Here is a 19,714-nt window from a genome sequence, read left to right as displayed (position 1 = left end):
CAGATAGTACAAAGGTCACCAGACTAGAATGCACATCCAATACCAGCCTTCTGGGAGGGTAACAGGTATCACATCCCCTCCCTTGAAGGAACAAGGCTATGTGCTAACACTCCAGCTTCCCCTGGTACCGTCTGTGAGCACAAGCACCTCCATGCCTCCTCCATCACTCCCCTTGACAAACCAAGGAAGTGGGACTTAGGAAGGCTGAGCCACACCAGCGCATCGCTCCACTTGGAAGAAGGGAAGGGCATCCAATGCAGAGGGCTCAGCTCACATATTCAGCTGGGGTCAACATCTGGGCAGTGGCAAGAGGTGAGGAGGTGTACCTTACTGTGTTGAGGACCTGAGTCAATAAGGAAGAGTACTGGCTGTGTCCCCCATGGAGGGCTTCAGTCCAACCAGGTTCATGGTCAGGGCTATGAGGATCTGCCCTAGAGCTTGAGAAAAGAAAAACAGTGGTGTCCATTTACAGTCAGGCATCAGGGGCTCAGCAGGTAAAGGAGCTTACAGCACAAGCCCGACACCCCAACCCCCAAAAGGCTGGAAGGAGAAAATACATTTCACAGAGTCATCCTCCAACCTCTACATGAGGTGGCCACATACATGCACACACAGAGAGACACACAGAGACACACACACATGCACACATACACACAAACACACACAGAGAGACACACAAACACACACAGAGAGACACAAACACACACGGAGACATACACAAACACATACAGACAAATATACACATGCACACACAGACACACACACACCTGCACACATACACACAGAGACACACAAACACACACAGAGAGACACACAAACACACACAGAGAGGCACACAAACACACACACAGAGACACACAAACACACACACAGAGACACACAAACACACACACAGAGACACACAAACACACACAGAGACACATAAACACACAAACACACACAGAGACACACACAAACACATACAGACCAATATACACATGCACACATACACACAGGGACACAGACACACACACATTCACACACATACAAACACACATATGCACACTCAGACACATGCCCATACACACTTGATAATGATAAAATAATTTTTTTTAACCAAGCAAAAAAAAAATAAAAAACCAAGTCTAGCCTTTGGGGCCTGTTAGCTATTCCAGAAGCTAAGTCAGGAGGACCTCAAGTTCAAGGTCTACCATGACTAGAGTGAACTCAAGGTCACCCTGAGCAGTTTCCTGAAGTGTCAAAAGGAAGGAGGGCATGGGGATGGGCTTAGCTGGTAGAGAGTTTACCTACCCTGCACAAAGCTCTAGGCCTGACACCTAACCCCACGTAAGCGAGGTGCGTTGGCACACACCTAGAATCCTAGCACTTAGGAGGTGGAGGCAGGAAGGTTGGGTGTTAAAGGTCATTCTTGACTACATAGCAAGTTCAAGGCTACCCTGGGCTACACAAGGCCCCGTCTCTAAATAATAAATTAATAAATGGATAAATAAATAAGGGCTTGGGGTTCCTGTAGTAGTAGAGCTCCTATCCAGCATGAATGAAGTCCTAAGGTCCATCACCAGTATGACACAAACAATAAATAAATAAAAAGTTGCCTATTTTTAATCATGTTTTTAAAAGTCATTTTGACTTCTTTAAATGCTGTGTTAAGGGCTGGATATGGTGGCACAAGCCTTTAAGACAAAGGTAGGCAGAGTTCAAAGACAGCCTGTTCCAGGACAGCCAGGGATACACAGAGAAACCCTGTCTCGAAGAAAGAAAAAAAACTGTTGGAGTAAGACAAAAGGGTTAGGAATTGTCAATTCCCAGCTACAACAGGGGACATGGAGGACAGTGTTCCACTCTGTCCCCTAAACATCCTGTATGTGAATGAAGACCAAGTTGAGACTACAGGCAGTGATAATGCCAAGGTGACCTCCTCTTGCGGGTGACATGGCCCAATACCATGGAGGACAAAGCAAACATTTACAGCCCTCATAGTCCTACTCCCAGAGAGACTGTGCATTCCTACGTGCTAAGGTTCGGTGGGCTCAGAGGGTTACGTGAGGCAAAGTCCTCCCTCGCCACAGGGCTTGCCTTCGGCACGACTGGTCCTGAGTGTGCTGATGGTGAAGTTCTAGAGAAGGAAACTGGAAGGTCCCACCATTCTACCTCAGCTCAAGTTGCTGCTGCACGAGTGTCCTGTGGCTGCGGGGACAGAAAGCCACAGTCTGAGTGGCTGACACAACACAGATGCATTGTCCTGAGTCTGCAGTGTGTCTCTTGAAGCTAAAGTGAAGCTGCAGGCTGGGTAGGGCCCTTGGAGGCTCCGGAGAGAGTCAACTTCCTGCTTTTCCAGCCTCTTCCACCTCAGGGCTCTGCCTCCACCTTCAAAGGAAGCCAGGGACAGCCAAGTCTTTTTAACAGCTGTCACTGTCCTGCCCCTCTTAGATCCAGCTGGGCAACGGCAGCACACACCTTTAATCCCAGTGCTTGGGAGGCAGAGACAGGCAGATGTCTGTGAGTTCAAGGCCAGCCCACTGTACAGAGCAAGTTCCAGAACAGCCAGGGCTACACAGAAAAAAAAAAAAAACCTGTCACCAAAAAAAAAAGATAAATAAAACTAAGCAAACGAACAAAAAGAGAAAGCTCTGTTCCTGCATGCTACAATACCTACCTCCAGGCAAGATGTGCCTGTGGGTGCATTGGTGGCATGGCTGTTTACAGGAGTAACCAACCGCTTTCAGCATGGAGCTGAGGCCGTCTCCACGTGAGAAAACTCTTGTAAGCCTGATCAAAAGCTCATGGCTGGTGAAGTCACAGGAGCTAGCGGGAAACGCACTACTGTTGTTTTGCTAAATGGACATGTTGTCAAACTACTTTCTAAAAGCCGATGTTCAATCCCACAGATGGGTGCTGCTCTGACCCTTGTCAGAGAAACTTCTTTTTGCTATGGGCAGCAGCCAGTTCAGAGGCTCACAACAGCTCGTTAGTTGGTCAGGACTAAAGGGGACATGTATGTCGTCGCCCATACCCAAGTCTCAAGGAGCCCCTCAGAAGAAGCAGTAGAAGGAATAGAAGAGCTGGAGGGTAGAGAGTTAAGCGGTGAGATGCTGTCATCTGGACATGGCACGGCCATTGCTCCCATGAACCCACAGCAGCTACCAGAACAAGATCAAGACAGTCGGTGTTTCACCAAGGATTGAAGGGCTGCGGGCAGTTGGTGGCTGCTGGGGAATGGGAGTCATTGACCTTTGGGGGTGTAGCTGTGTTCCCCACCCACGAGTGTGAGGGCCGTACTACAGGACTCAGTGAGTTACAAAAACAACACAAAAGAAGACAAGAAGGCAGCAGGGGAGAGTGTTGGGGACCCAAGGGACGGAAGAGGAGATCTGGGGTGGATATGGTCATGCTTGTGCTTGTGTATGGAACTGTTGAGGAGTGTTCAAAAGAGGAGAAGAAGGAGCTGGGATTACCCAGGACAGACCCACCCTTCTTCTACCCCGTGGCCAGGAGTCGCAGGAGCCTGTCATTCCCCTTTGTCCTGTGTGTTAATATGTTCCAGGTTCTAAGGCCTACCACGTGCTCGGCCATTGTTCTGCCTGCCACAGGTAAGGCAGCCCACGAGATCAGCCATTGACATACTAGTTGAGTCGTCTATATTCAAAATACACGCCTTTCTTTTCAGGCAAAGTCTCACTGGCCTTCCTTCAGATAGGCACTAACTACGTAGCTGGACTGGACTCAAACTCAAGATCCTCCTGCCTCAGCTTCCCAAGTGCTAGGTTTACAGGTGTGCGCCACCAGGCACAGTTCTTTGAAGGATCTACCCCTGTGTGCTACAGTACTGGTCTTCCAGGTGAGGGAGATGTGCTTCCTGATGCCGTGGTGACGTGACTGTTGTAGCTGTAAAGTTGCTGTTAATACTGAACTAGTAGGCACTGCAAAAACTAAACATTTGCTCTCTGGGGAAACTTTAGGAGCCGCAAGAGCCAGTAATCACAAGATTATCACTGTGCCTTCAGTGTCTGACCAAGCATGTTTTTTGTGTTTGTCTGAAAAGTCCTGATCTAGCTATAGGGTGTGGCTTGTACCTTTAATCCCAGCACTCAGGAGTACAGAGGCAGGCAAGATCTCTGTGAGTTCGAGGCCAGCCTGGTCTACCTAGCAAGTTCCAGCCATGATTACACAGTGAGACTCCAAAAAAAAATGTGAGGGGATGGGGAACAGTGCTGGAGAGATGGCTCAGAGGGTGAGAGCACTTACTGCTCTCCCAGAGGACCCGAGTTTGGTTCCCAGTGCACACACTGGTCAGCTCACAATCGCCTGTGACTCCAGATCCAGGGGGTGCAGTGCTGCCCTCTGACCTTCACCAGTAACCCTCACATGGCATTCAGTCACACAGATACATGCACACATAAATAAAATAAGCCTTTTGGGATTGGGGTTGCTTGAAGGCAGGGTTTCTCCGTGAGGTGCTGGCTGTCCTTACTGGAAAGAAGGAGCGAGGAATTCATGCTGTCATCCCTGAGACTCCAGTGAGGATGGAAAAAACACTTGTCACAGGGCTTGGTACCCACCAAGGTGCATCTAGGGTCTTGGAACCTACCTCCTGCCCATGGGAAGAACAGAGCATCCCTGACCTTGTCACACAGCCCTGCAGGCTTGCTCTGTAGAGAGCTTGCCATCCCAACTGCACGGGCAATGGCTACAAGGCTTTCTTAAGATGGATCTGAAGATCCAGAACTCGGAATGAGGGCATGCACTCGGAAGAATCCCTGTGACTCCATGAATTTGCATGCATCTACAGATTTCAAATGATTTTGTTTACATGTATAAGCTTCACGGGGGTCGGGGGCTGTTGGACCATCGCTGATTCTGTGGCCCATGGGACCACCTGTGCTTTATTACAGGTTTGATGTTTAAAATTGTGAAACTGAGCCCAAACCAGGCATCATGTTTAAATGCAAACATCGGCCCATGCCTGAAATATGTCTCTAAGTAGAAACGTTCTCTTCTTCCTAATTGCTAATTGCTTTAAGGAAAAAATGAGAAGACTCACCGTTATCCATAATTATCACTTGATTACACTGAAACTAATTTTGTCCTGCAAAGGGCGAAGTGTGTTCATAAAGCAACAACCTGCGTGGGGCTGTACGCTCTGCCCTCTGAGAGGCAGCAGCACAAATTCCCCGCCTCTTCCTCAGCTTCACAAGCAGGCCTGTTCTCACCCTAGAGTTTGGCAGTCTCTGTATTTTCACCCCAAAGGGGCATCTCTCAGCTTCCCTTAGGCTCGCCTGGGTTGCCAGCATCTTGCTTGTGCTATGGGGCATTATTAAGTAAAACCGGGGTTACAGGAACACAAACTCACTGGCCCTGGCCAGCATTAACCTCTCTTGACTAGAGCTTGGGAAGCAGACGGCCCAGCACGTCCCATTAACAGATGATGTCCCACTTGCAGGTTGAAAACAGCACCAACAACGAAACTCCATTTCCCAAAAATCAAAGAAAGACAATGCACCATTCTCCTGGAGCTGGGAAAGGGGTCTGAGCAGATGTGAGTCCTCTGTCACAGACTCTTGCTGGGGACTGAGGTTGCTAAAGGTCTGGGTGCAAATGACTACCTGTGTGTGCCCAGCATCCTGGAGCCTATGAGTAAGGCCATAGAAAAAGGGGAGCCTACAAGGTAGGCCTCGGACTGCCAAAGCTGCAGGGACCCCAGTCACTCTTGATCAAGGGGATGGGGAGTGTGGGCTTGGTGCCAGGGGACAGACAAGGAGGTGTTCGGAAACAACCCGGTGGAGTGTGTTTTGGAGAGACATTTGTACAGTGTGCCTTGTACGGTGAGTGTCCAATATGTGTGTGATGGCGTGTCTGTTATGTGGGGGTATGTGATCTGAGTGATTTGTGTGTGATGTGCGTGCAGTATCTACACCTGATATATGTATACGATGTGTATGATTGTGTCTACGGAGTGAGGTAGTAGGGTGGAGTTGGAGGTGTGTGTGTGTGTGTGTGTAAGAGTGTCCTTGGTAGAGTGGAAGCCTCTACCTTGGAGACCCTCTCCTCCAGTGTCTAAGCACAGCGGCCAGGCAGGAAGGCCCTACAGACTCGCTTCCATGTCTGGTTTGGACAGCAGCTTTCCACCCAACCTCAGCATTCCTGCTCCTCTGCACACAGCTCAGCCGCCCCGATCCGGCAAAGCTGACATCTGCTAGATCCTGAGGATTCCCGCGACGCCAGCAGTCTGCTGTGCAGTCAGAAAGCCTCGCTCGATTTTCCACCCCAGGGGCCAGGGCTCCTGCACAAAGCAAGCACAGGGTGACCAGCATTGTGGTGGAGCAGCAGGAATGCGCCCAGCTAAGCCCTGGCCCCAGCCTCAGGGGTCAGCGGGTCAGACAGGACTGCCCATTGCAGACACCACCACATCCCGGAAAAGAACAAGGGCCAGGCGCACTCGCCGACCCCTCCCAGGGCAAAGTCACTGCCTTCGAGTCAATGAAAGCCCCCATCAAGCATCTGAAGAGGCCAGCCCGGGAGCTGGCCCTCACCCCACCCTACCCCCCACCCCTGCCAAGGACTCAAAGAAAGCCAGGCTCCACACGCCTAGCCTATGGTGCCACCCCCCTGCTCACTCATATTTGGTGTCATTGATAACTTTGCCATGGGAGTAAAGTGCTGTCTCCTTGGGTTTCTTTTTATTTTATTTTTTTATTCATTTTGCAGATGGCTCAGCTGTTAAAGGCTAGGCTCGCAACCAAAAGTATGAGTGGTTTTCTTTTCCATACAAAAATATTCACTGGTCTCAGAAACAGAAAAATTGATACAAAGAGCATTCACAGGGGCTCCAGCCGGATTTAACAATTGCGTTTTTACCCCACTTGCTGCTTGTCATCATCGTCATTTATTTATTTATAGTTGTTTTTAAGCAGTTTGATAAACAATTTATTTGTCTTTATTTTACGTGCATTGGTGTTTTGCCTACATGTGTATATCTGTGTGAGAGTGTCAGATCTTAGAGTTACAGACAGCTGTGAGCTACCATGTGGGTGCTGGGAATTGAACCCAGGTCCTGTGGTAGAGCAGTCGGTGCCCTTAACCACTGAGTCATCACTCCAGCCCCTAGTTATTAGTTTTTTGAGACAAGGTCTCACTATGTAGTCTTGCCTGGCCTGAACCGAACTGTATAGGCCAACCTGGCCTCAAACTCCTAGAGCTCTAGCTGCCTCTGCCTCCCAAGGGCTGGGATTAGAGGTGTCGGTCACTGCGCCCAGCCTATTAGGAGCCCAAGTATCATGTCATTGTTGTCTTTCATGCCCCAGGTAATTCTCTTTAAAACAGATGCATTTCCTGAGAAAAGCACGGGACCCAGTGCAAAGATGGCATGACCAGATACTACCTTAAACTCCCCTCATCAGATGGTCCTTTGGTAGCTGGTCTGATATGCCCCCCACGCCCACCCCCTGCCTTGGTTATTTATTTGTTTATTTGTTTGCTTATTTGTTTTGGTTTTTCAAGATAGGGTTTCTTTGTGTAACAGTTCTAGCAGTCCGAGAACTCACTTTGTAGACCAGGCTGCCCTCAAACTCACAGAGATCCACCTGCCTCTGACTCGCGAGGGCTGGCACTAAAGGGGTGCGCCACCAACGCCCAGCTTTCCCTGGTTATTATGCAGAGCCTTTCTGACCCTGCTTCTACATTGTGGGAAAGTCATGTGTGCTTTCTTCATCCGCTAACATGGAGAGCTATGAAATAATTACCCAATTAGTTAATTGTCTAATGAATTCTCTAATGATCAGCCTGGCTTAGTCATTGTCTTAGCCCAGGTCCCTGAAAACAGAGCCTGGGGCAAAGCTTAGCTGTGGACATGTCATGGGCAGGATGGAGGATCCTCTGCCTCTGGAAGGCATTTGGAAAGAAAACACGGTGGCTGGCATCGCCTGGACTCTCAGAGCATCACCATATGGTGGCTTCTTGGCATCTCCCTCACCAGATCTCCTCCAGAGGGCCAGAAACACACACACACACACACACACACACACACACACACACACACACACACACCACTTTTCCTGCTTGTCCCCGGAGCTCCTGTGGGCCTGAATTATCTCCCCAGGCCCAAGTGGCGCCCAGCTGGTGGTGCTGTCCTGGTTGGCTACAGGGTTATGGAGATGTGAGTCCTAGCTACGGGATATGGAGACCAAGCATCCTGCCTCCTGCTTGGTCCTGATGTCAACAGCTGCTCCCCCCACACCCTGCACCATGCTCTCCACACCATGGGGAACCGAAACCCTGAGCTAAACTAAACCTTCCTTAAGTTGCTTCTGATAGGCACTCTGTCAGAATGGCAGACAAACCATAAATATAGGCAGCCCTGAGGGACCAGAGTGCAGGGTCAGGCAGCTCAGCCTAAGGTGCTGATGGTCACGTGACTGTGTGAATGCAGTTAGAAAGAGAAATTGCATGTTAGGTATTTACCACCATGTGTAAGCATCCAACACTTAGAAGAAGCTGGGCACACATGCCGAATCCTCCCCCAGAGATGCTACCACTTAGGACCCCCAGGAGACACCTCCCACACATCCCAGACGGGGATGGCCACCAGGGACAAGGGAACAAGCCCATGCTTCAAAACCACGGCCACACCCTTGGTCAGGCTGAGGCATCTTCTGCAAAGGGAGTAGCGCTTCTCCGCATCCACTCTGGTTGCACAGCTACAGACAGTGAATGACTCCAGCTAGGGCAATTTTGGCCCTGCCTCACAGGGATTCTTCTGGGCCATGCAGTGGGCCCCCAATGAGGAGACAGGCAGTCAGTCAGACCAGGGGCCCCAAAGCTGCAGCTCCGAGAATACCCTTGCTGGAGACTGGAATTTAAGGAGTGTTGCGGTTCCCACACCTCTGCCTAGAGGCTGCACACGAGGACCTGCAGCTGAGAGGAGGCACCTGGACACCTCATGGTTGGGCCAACTGAACCGAGCAGCTCACGCCCCTCCCCGTTCTCAGTTTCTGTCACAAACCCTTAGAGAGCTCCCAGACGTCGTGGTACCTTGTTTCTCGCCATACAGGACCTATGCACCCTCCCTCCATGTGAAGTTCCTACCAATGAATCTATACTGAATTTATTCCTAATGAGCACCCTATGTGGGGGCTGGAGAGATGGCTCAGAGAGATGACACTCAGTTGAGCGCCCTTCCAGAGGTCCCAAGTTCAACTCCCAGCAAACATATGGTGGCTCACAGCCATCTCTAATGGGACCTGAGCCCTCTTCTAATGTACGTGAAGATGCAGCACTTATAAACATAAAATACAGGGATAAGCAAATCTTTTTTTTTAAGGAGTTTATGTGATGCATACATTCTTCAAATTTTCACAACAAAACCCAGAAAACCTCTAGTTCAGGGTGGCTTTGGTGGTCGCTGAGTTTTCTGGGATCCTAGCCCCCCAACCCAACTTCACCAAGAACCAAGAAAAGTCCCACAGCTCTCAAAGATACCCCAAAGTTCCTGTTTCATGGAGATGTCCAGCGCTCCTTCCCCCCAGCTGCCAGGTACACCGGGAGACACCTCGGATAGTTCAGGTATGCCCAGAGCAGGATGGCTGCCAAGTCCTGGAAGAGAGTGGCTCCGAAATCCGGCATCTTTGGTGCAGGAGCTGTGGGTCCTGACCCTGCTTCCCAGGAAAAGCCTTGCTCGCTGGCCCAGCAGGGATTCAGACAATTCATCCGAAAAGCAGCTTCACAGGCACATATCCCTCACAGGAAGCTCAGCGTCTGTGTTTGATTGACAGCCAAGTGTCTGAGAAGGAGACTCTCAACTCCCTCTCGCTGTGCGCAGTGCCCTCAAGGCCCGCTCGTGCTGTAGCAAGGATAAGAATTTCCTTCCTTCTCAAGGCTGCATCACGCCCTGCCCTACAGGTGGGCCACATTTTAGGAAAGAGGATCCTGATCGGAAGTGGACAAGCTAGGATCTGGTCCTCAGGGAGCCCTAAGACAGGGAAAGCAGCTGGGCGTTGGTGGCGCATGCCTTTAATCCCAGCACTCGGGAGGCAGAGTCAGGTGGATCTCTGTGAGTTCGAGACCAGCCTGGTCTACAAGAGTTAGTTCCAGGACAGCCTCCAAAGCCACAGAGAAACCCTGTCTTGGAAAAAAAAAAAAAAAAAAAACAAGACAGGGAAAGTAGCTCAGTTGGTAGTGTGCTTGCCTGGCATGCATGAGTCCTGGGGTTCAATCCTGAGCCCCGATTAAAACGGGTAGGGCACCACTTGCCTTCGGTCACAGCGTGAGGGTGGTAGAGGCAGGAGAGCTACCATTTCAAAGCTTGACTGTACAGTCAATTGGAGGCTAGCCTGGGCTACAGGAGACCCTGGCTTTGTGGTCACACACCTTCCTTGCTGCAGCTAAAAGCTATTGTTCTGGTGTTGGGGCACCCCGAATTGAGGAGGGGTCCCCAAGCTGGATTCATCACCCCAAGAATCAAGAGTCCACGCACCAATTAATGCAACATGCAAGAGGCTTTAATTAGGCATCTGCAGATGGGCCTCTTGGTCAGCTTTTAGACCGATTGGCCCCGAGGTTCAGTTACAATCAGCTTTTAAAGACAAAAACCACAAGCCTTTGGGAGGGGTCCCTATCTTGTGACGGGGAATGTGACTACTGACCAGGGGAAGTAGATGTCTTCCTGATCTACACGTTGTAAATTCCTCAAACCTTGGTATGAGTTCATCATCTTTCCCTAAGTAAATGGTGGTTATCATCTCCTTGTTTCCCATGAATCTTGTTTGCCCATCTCTGATGCCCTGGTCAGTTCATCACAGGTGGTCAGCAGCCCAGAATTTGGCCTTTTGTGGGTTTACAGCCCTTCTGCAATTAAGGTTGCTAAACCATACATCCCATTCTGTGGTTTGGCCAGTTCCTGGGATGTGGCCCTTTGTTTACTTTCTGAGTTCTCTAGTGGGGTGCCCTCCCCTGTTTAAGCTTATATTTTATTTCTATAAATTTGGGGTCTTTCACTGGTTCCAGCCCTGGTGGGCCATGTTCTTCCCCAGGGACCCCAGAGTGCTGCCACTGGAGGCCGCACCATGGCGACACAAGCAGATTCTTGCCAACAATTTGAAGCTTAAAGGGATCCCAAAACCTACAGAGAGCCATGGAGGTGGGAGTGCAGTGGCATCCAAAGACCCAGCAGATGTGTCCTTACTGTGCTGACTTTGAGTGCCGGAGGCTTTTCTACACACAAGACCCAGGCCATGAGTCTTAAAACACACTCGGCTCGGGTCCAGAAGTGCTGAGACTCGATTTCCAGGGAGCCTCCAGGTCCTGATGATGGTGTTGATAGAGAGCCCCTCGGTTAGTAGGAGGACCGGTGGGACTATTGTCTTTTTTTTTAAGGGGGTGGGGTCGAGACAGGGTTTCTCTGTGGTCTTGGAGGTTGTCCTGGAACTAACTCTTGTAGATCAGGCTGGCCTCAAACTCACAGAGGTCCGCCACTCAGCTGGTCACCAAAGCAGAGCCCTCCTGGTTCACACCTTGGAAATGCCCAACCTCGCCACAAGGTGGCACTGGGCACCAGGTTTCCCACATGAGCTTTGCCTGTGCAGGCTGCAGCAACTGGCTGGCTTGCACTAGTTGGAAGTGGGCTGACCCAGCGGAAACCCACCAACCATGGTTGCTTTATACCCAGTTAGCCAAACCAAAACCTTTTCCCCTCTTACCTATGGCCTCTGCCTCCTGCCCAGCCAAAACTGAATGTCCTTCCTAAGTGTCCACTAACCTACCACCAGGCTCCTTCTGGTTCTAGATTCTCCTCCTCCCCCAAAAACCACCCCTTCCATCTCCTCCCCAGCATTCATAGCTCCACTTTTTCAAGCACGAGTTTTGAGACGTGGCTGAAGCATCGTGTTTACAGTGGAACAGACTCACACACCCTTCCCCCACTACAGGACATTCTCAGGGTTTCCTCACTTGCTTATTTTTATTTGTTGTTTGCTTGTTTGTTTTGAAACAAGATTTTATTATGTGCCCCAGGGTAATCTGGAACTCACTGTGTAGCCCAAGATGACTCTGAACTTGAGGCACCATCTTTTTTCTCAGACTCCTGAGTCCCAGCATTATAAATATGAGCCACCACACCCAGCAGGTCCAGCATTTTTTCATCCCCCCCAACAGGAAGCCCACACCCATGAGCAGTCCCCTGATGTTCGCCCCCAGCCCTGGGCAGCCCCAAATCTAGGCATACACACACACACACACACACACACACACACACACACACACACACAAATAAATTTAAAACTTAAACCTGAAGAAAACAAAACAAAACAAAAATCTAGCTTTAAACCAGGCATTGGTTGCGCACGCCTTTAATCCCAGCACTCAGGAGGCAGAGGCAGGCGGATCTCTGTGAGTTCGAGGCCAGCCTGGTCTACAGAGTGAATTCCAGGACAACCTCCAAAGTCACAGAGAAACCTTGTTCTCATAAAACAAACAAAAATCTAGCTTTAAAATTGGCTATGCAGCTGGGCAGTGGTGGCACACCTTTAATCCCAGCACTCAGGAGGCAGAGGCAGGCAGATCTCTGTGAGTTCGAGGCCAGCCTGGTCTACAGAATGAGTTCCAGGACAACCTCTAAAACAATACAGAGAAAGCCTGTCTCAAAAACCAAATAAATAAATTAATTAATTAACTATGCAATGAAGTGGAGCCACAAATAGCTGATGAACATATAAACACTTGTTTTGAGACAGGATTTCTCTGTGTAGCTCTGACTGTCCTAGAATTCATTCTGCAGGCTGGCTGGCCTCAAACTCGGAGATCTACCTGCCTATGTCTCCTGAGTGCTGGGATTAAAGGCGTGCTCCACCACCACCTGGCAGAAAACTCTGGAGAGATGGCTCAGTGGTTGAAAGAACTTGCTGCTATTCCAGAAGACCCACATTCCATTCCCAGCACCTATATGGTAGCTCACAAATACCCTGCAACTCTAGTTCCAGAGGTCCTGCTGCCCTCTTCTGACCTTTTTGGGCACCAGGCATGCAAGTAGTACACAGACATGCATGCATACAAAACATCCATACACATAAAATTATTTTTAAAAAATAATGTTTGAAAAAGCAGTGAAAAGCCGGGTGTTGGTAGCACACACCTTTAATCCCAGCACTTGGGAGGCAGAGGCAGGTGGATCTCTGTGAGTTCGAGGCCAGCTTGATCTACAAAGCAAATTCCAGGACAGCCTCCAAAACAATACAGAGAAACCCTGTCTAGAAAAACCAAAAAAAAAAAAAAAAAAAAAAAAAAGGCAGTGAAAAAATAAACTTTGTGGGATTCTAAACAAAACCCAAAGTTGTAAATATGGAACACGATTTGTAAGAAAGGGGAGCAGCCAAGTGTGGGGATAGTCTCCAGAATGCATCATATACATGGATGTAAGTGTTAGTAATCGACATGTATTACTAAGAAAAGGAATAATGCCGTGGTGGTGGCAACCTGCCCAGTAAATGGTAATTGTGCTGGAATTCCCAAGTCTCAGCTAACCAGAAGTGAGGCTTTGTCAAAAGTTCAGAATGAAAGGCTCCTTTTCATTCTCGTATCTCCCTGATCTTCCCTATCTGCTATGCTGCCTCAGGAAGGCTGAGTTCCAGGTCAGTTTGGTTGAGTTACCAAACCTCAAGCAAACAAACAAAAACCCCAAAACAAAAAAACAAACAAAAACCGAGAGGTTTTGATTCTCAGTTAAACTCTTCAGTGGTACTCTCTTCAGGATGGCTTTAGAATAGCATCATTCTCCAGGTCACAGCCCACCTGATCCTGCCAGGGACCCTGCTCAAATTCACCTCAGATTCACAGGCCTGCTCCTTGCATCTATTTTTTTTTTTTTACGAGACAGGGTTTCTCTGTGTTGTTTTGGAGGCTGTTGGACCAGCCCAGCCTCGAATTCACAGAGATCCGCCTGCCTCTGCCTCCCTAGTGCTGGGATTAAAGGTGTGCACCACCACCACCCAGCGCTCCTTTCATCTTTTAAGCATCAACCCACATGTCACCAGGGTTTGGGATCTTGCCCACTGGCTGCCTTTGTTCCCTGGCCATACCTGGTCCTCAGGCCAGACGCTAGTCTCCTGTCCTGGAATCCTCAGTGCCTGAGTCCCTAAGGTTTCTGGGAAGTGCTCCTAAGTGTACAAGGAAGGAGTAAAGAAGAGACAGGCTGGAAGCCAGCAGGACCTGACTCGTGTGCATTCCTTTCTAAAGTGTTGACTTCTGAAAATACTCCTGCAGCTTATGACCCTGCTTGGTGGGGACACTGTTATTATGTTAGGTGGGCTGATAATTGACTTGGGGTTTTTCTCCAATTCTATTATCCATTATTTTGTGTGTGTATGGGCACTTTGCCTGCACAGGTACCATGTATGCAGTACCCAACTAGACCAGAAGAGGGCATTGGATTCACTGGAACTGGAGTTACAGATTGTTGTGAACTGCTGTGTGGATGCTGAGAACATAACTCTGGTCTTCTAGAAGAGCAAGGCATGCACCTTTAATCCCAGCACTTGGGGGGCAGAGACAGGTGGATCTCTGTGAGTTTGAGACCAGCCTGATCTACAGAGATAGATCCAGGACAGCTAGGGCTGTTACATACAGAAACCCTGTCTCAAACAAATGAGCAAACAAACAAACAAAAAAAATGGCAGAGCCATCTCTCCAGCACCAGCTCTTCACCTATTCTAAATCGTCAGGGCATGTCTTGCTTTGTCTTGCTTGCACAGAGGAAGGCGATCCTCCTTTCTTGTCTGCAAACCAAGATATACATGTGCCAGCACACACACCTAACCTTCAGTCCTTTTCCTTTAAACATGAGAAAGGGTAAACTCTGTGGCAGCAACTCTAGCCAGCAAAGACAGCACAGGACACCATGTCATCTGGGGAAGGGAGGCCCTACTAGGATGTCATTCCTATTTGTGTGACCTGGCAGCTGCCCAGTGTGCACTCACCTGCCCCAGCAGCTCCTTCATGCCACCTCCCAGCAGTCTCGGGAATTGTCAGCTCCTGATATGCTTCTCCATGCGCCCTCCCTCCAGGAAGACTGAAACAGCAGTTGCCAAGAGGTGCTGTGGCTCAGGCAGGATTCTGCAGCAGCCCCACTATCATTGCAGCGATGAAACTGGTGTTCAATAGAGTCTGGAAAGCCTTGCAGTTGGGTGGTCAGCGCGCATTCAGCTGGGTATCCTATAAGGTACAGGCAGGCTCTCACATGCCACAGGCTAGCACTTACATTGCAGGTGGGGTCCCAAAACAGGAAGAACCCAATCCTGTGAAACATCGGCTCAGACTGGCACCAAAGTCACTCTGCCACATTTGTCTACAGAAGCAACACTGGATATGTCCAACTCAAGGAGGGGAAAGCAGGTCACTTAACTGTAACACCTAATTTTGTCATTTTTAGTTTATGTGTGTTTAAGTGTTATGTGTATGTAAGTGTGTGCCTGTATATGTTAATGTTCATAATGTGTATGCAGTACCCAAGGAGACCAGAAGAGGGCATTGTAACTAGGGTTACTGATAGCTATGAATTGCCCTACTGCTGAACTGTCTCCCTGCCCTAAGAAGATACATCTTGATAAAAATAGTTACAAAGTCTCATTTGCAAGAGTCACCGGAAATAGAAGGAGATTCAGAACATTCTTTCCGAAAACATTGAAACAAACTGTCCAGTGCATAAGGAAAACTAAGAACAAATAGTATCTATTTCATGACCCATATCATGGCCTAGGCCAGGATTCCAAATCAAATACATTCACATTTTTGCAACTAAATTTCTCATGCTTCTGAGATAAATAGCATAGCCATTGTAGTATACCTGGCTTCCAGTTATCTATCTGGTCACTGCTACCTAAATAGTAACAAAGTGACTTGTTAAATTACAAGTTAACCACACTCTGTAACTTTTCTAATGTTGATTCCTGGGAAAAAGCCTTGGACATAGTTGGGCTCTATAAAAGCTAAATGCCTGTCTATATCTTCTTCTTCCTACCCCTCCTCCCCCATTTCTGTTTTTTATTCCTTTTTTTTTCTTTTTCTTTTTCTTTTTCTTTTTCTTTCTTTCTTTTTTTTTGAGATAGTGTTTCTCTGTGTAACAACCCTAGCTATCCTGGAACTCTCTTCGTAGACCAGGCTGGCCACAGAGATCAGCCTGCTTCTGCCTTCCAAGTGCTAGGATCAAAGTTGTGTGCCATCATACCTGGCCGCCTGTCTGTATTGATCCCTGATGAGCCAGCAGGGACAAGTATTGGTGATCCCACAGCTGGAGGTGGGCATCAGAGGGATCTCGGGGAGTATCAAGTCCTGAAGCAGCACCAGAAAGGAAGTGTTCCACCCAAAGAACCAAGTCACCAGACTTATGACTAGACTGGCCTAATTATTTTTTTAGTTTTTATTTTTATTACTATTACTATTATTATTTGGTTGGCTGTTTGGTTTGGTTTCTTGAAACAGGCTCTCTCACCATGTAGGGTGAATTAACAAAGATCCTAATGCCTCTGCCTCTTGAGTTCTGAGATTAGAGACATACACACCGTGCCAGACTTAGGTTGGTGCACCAGCATGCCTGACCTGTGTTGTTTTCTTTGTTTGGCTTGTTTTTTCAGAACAGAGTTTCTCTGTGTGGCCCTGGCTGTCCTAGAATTTGCCCTGTAACCCAGGCTGGCATTGAACTCAGATCTGCCTGCTTCTGCCCCCAAAAGTGTGTGCCACCATTGCCTGACTCTGACTTGGGATTTTTGTTGTTGTTGTTGTTTTGTTTTTGTTTTTTCGAGACAGGGTTTCTCTGTATTGTTTTGAAGGCTGTCCAGGAAGTCACTCTGTAGACCAGGCTGGCCTCACACTCACAGAGATCCGCCTGCCTCTGCCTCCTGAATGCTGGGATTAAAGGTGTGTGCCTCCAACGCCCAGCTAACTCCAGATGTTTTTAACACAACATTTCCAGGGTGAGTGTGGTGGCGCTCCCGTAATATCAGCATTAGGAAGGAAAAAGGCAGGCAAATCTATTGTCAGTTTAGGGCCAACCTGGTATAGTGAATTCCAGAGCAACCAAGGCTGCATAGTGAGACCTTCCTATAATTAATTAAATAAATAAAGAAAATAGAAGAATTCTGTGCTCCCTGCTTAGCAAGAATCTTTGCACAAGCAGGTCACATGGTCTTACCATACTGTCTGTGGGAAATCCTACCCCCACACTGCCTTTCACCCTTCCACCCCTCCTCATTCTAACCTATGTTTAACTCATTCTAGCAAGTTCTCTACCATTCAAGGACAATGTGAGGTGCTTTATGTACAAACTCAATATTTTCTCAGACGGGTGATGGTGGCCACATGCCTTTAGTCCCAGTACTTGGTAGGCAGAGGCAGGTGGATTTCAGTGAGTTCAAGGCCAGCCTGGTCTGCAAAGCAAGTTTCAAGACAGCCAGGACTATCATAAAGAGAAAGCCTGCTCAAAACACCCCAAAATTTTTTTCATTGTTTTCTATTCCTATGTCTTTGGATGATGAGCTTTGGGGGTAAAGAAAGCAGTCTACCACCCCTAGTGCTGGGGAATGTAGTTTCTTTGGTAGTGCACTTGCCTATCATGTATGAGGCCCAGGAGTGCTGGTGCAGGTCTGCAATCCTAGCACACAGGCAGAAGCAGGAGGATCAGGAATTCAAGGATACCCTCAGCCATATGACAAATTCAAGGGCAATCTGGGATATATGGTAACGTCTTTAAAAACAGACGTTTAAAGCCCATGCCTTTAATCCCAGCCCCTGGTAGTCAGGGGCCTACAGATCTCTGAGTTCAAAGCCAGCCTGGCCTACATAGCAAGTTCTAGAATAGCCAGGGCTACACAGAGAAATCTTGTCTTGAAAAACCAAATAAATAAATAAGAAAAAACAGAAAGAGGCCGGGTGTTGGTGGTGCATGCCTTTAATCCCAGCACTTGGGAGGCAGAGGCAGGCTGATCTCTTGAGTTCGAGGCCAGCCTGGTATTATAAGAGGGAGTTCCAGGACAGCCTCCAAAAAATAAAAATAAAAAAATAAAAACCAAACAAACAAAAAACAGAAAGAATTGTTTTGGCCCAGAGACTATGCAAGCACGTACTGTTGGGACCAACTGATTGCCTAACACTTTCAGTTGTGAAAGCGGTTGTGTTGATGTTGGTCTTGCCAAGACACTGCCAATATCTACCTGTCAGTGATGGGACATCCTAATACTTCTTCCCTCTCCTTAAAGGCTATAAAACTCCTTTCACAAAGGGAGGGAAAGTGAATGTCAGAAACATGACTATTCAAAGGGATGGCTGTGTGGAGCGGCTGTGCAGAATACGGAAGGCTGGTTTTTCTTCCAGGCCAGCTTATCTGTTAGGAATTCGTGGCACTTAAATGGGAGCCAAGCGGAAGACATTTCCTGGTTTCCTTTGCATAAGAGGCAAAAGGCCCACGTTCGCACCTGTGGCCTTTTCCAAGCTGCCAGCTTCACCTGCTGTTCCTCTCAGCCCACCCTGCCTAACTAGACGAGGAGCCAGCAAGCTGTCTCCTCGGCCCCTGGCACTTGTTCAGACTATGGTTTCCATGCAACAGATTCCCAGGAAACCTGCCGGTGTGGTTTTCAGCTGTTTCCGGATAGGAAGCTCTCCATCCAGGCAGGTTGCTTCACTTTTGCATATTCATGCTCACCTTTAAAGCTCAGCCGCTCAGGCTGCTTTGCAGCTTGTCAAGACAAGCACACCACTCCCTGGCATATGGTGGCACCCTCATTGCCAGCTCCGTCACTGGTAAACATATTCCCACACATGCACGTATAGATTCCATTTATCTGTATCTTTTTCCCCCCATCAAGACAAGGTTTTTCTGTGTAGCCCGGGATGACCTAGAACCTTGCTCTTGTAGACAAGGCTGGCCTCAAAATCACAGAGATCTGCCTGTCTCTCCCTCTGAGTGCTGGAATTAAAGGTGTGTGCCATCACCACTGCCCAGCTCATTTATCTGTATCTTAAAACTAACAAACACATACAAACTGGGGACGGAGCCTGTGGTTCTATGGATCCTGAAGCATCTGTACCACCAAGTTACATGTCCAGCTCTCCTCCCTCTCTTTTTGGAAGATCTCACTAGGTAGCCCTGCCTGGTCTGCAATTCCCCATCTACATAACTGGCTCTTGGGAGTCTCTGTCTCTGAGCATGGGATTAAAGGTTGCATCAACACCTGGCTTCCCAGCCCTTCTTAAAACTTTTTGCACTTGAAATCAGAGTCACAGCCGGGCGTTGGTAGCACACACCTTTAATCCCAGCACTTGGGAGGCAGAGGCAGGCGGATCTCTGTGAGTTCCAGGCCAGCCTGATCTACAGAGCGAGTTCCAGGACAGCCTCCAAAACAATACAGAGAAACCCTGTCTCGAAAAACAAACAAATAAAAAAAGTGTACAGGTAACATTAGCCAGTCCGTGGTGGTGCACGCCTTTAATCCCGGCAGGCAAAGAAAGCAGGCAAGGTCAAACCCAGAAGATCCCACAGCCTGGGTCTCAACCCGATTAGGATTAGGATTAGGATTAGGATTAGGCTCTGCCTGGAAATCTGGTTAACATGATGGTGAGCTGGTGACTGGGGATGCTTAGGTTTAAATCTCTCCAGGAGGCGGGATAGGGGTCCCTATTTAAAGCCGCACCAGAGTGAGGCCTGTCTGGGGAGAAGGCGCGGTCCCAGCAGCGGGAGCGG

The sequence above is a fragment of the Mesocricetus auratus genome, unplaced genomic scaffold, assembly GCF_017639785.1.
Source record: "Mesocricetus auratus isolate SY011 unplaced genomic scaffold, BCM_Maur_2.0 Super-Scaffold_100027, whole genome shotgun sequence".
Taxonomy (NCBI): domain Eukaryota; kingdom Metazoa; phylum Chordata; class Mammalia; order Rodentia; family Cricetidae; genus Mesocricetus; species Mesocricetus auratus.
The sequence above is the reverse complement of the archived record's forward strand: the minus strand, read 5'-3'. Positions refer to the sequence as shown.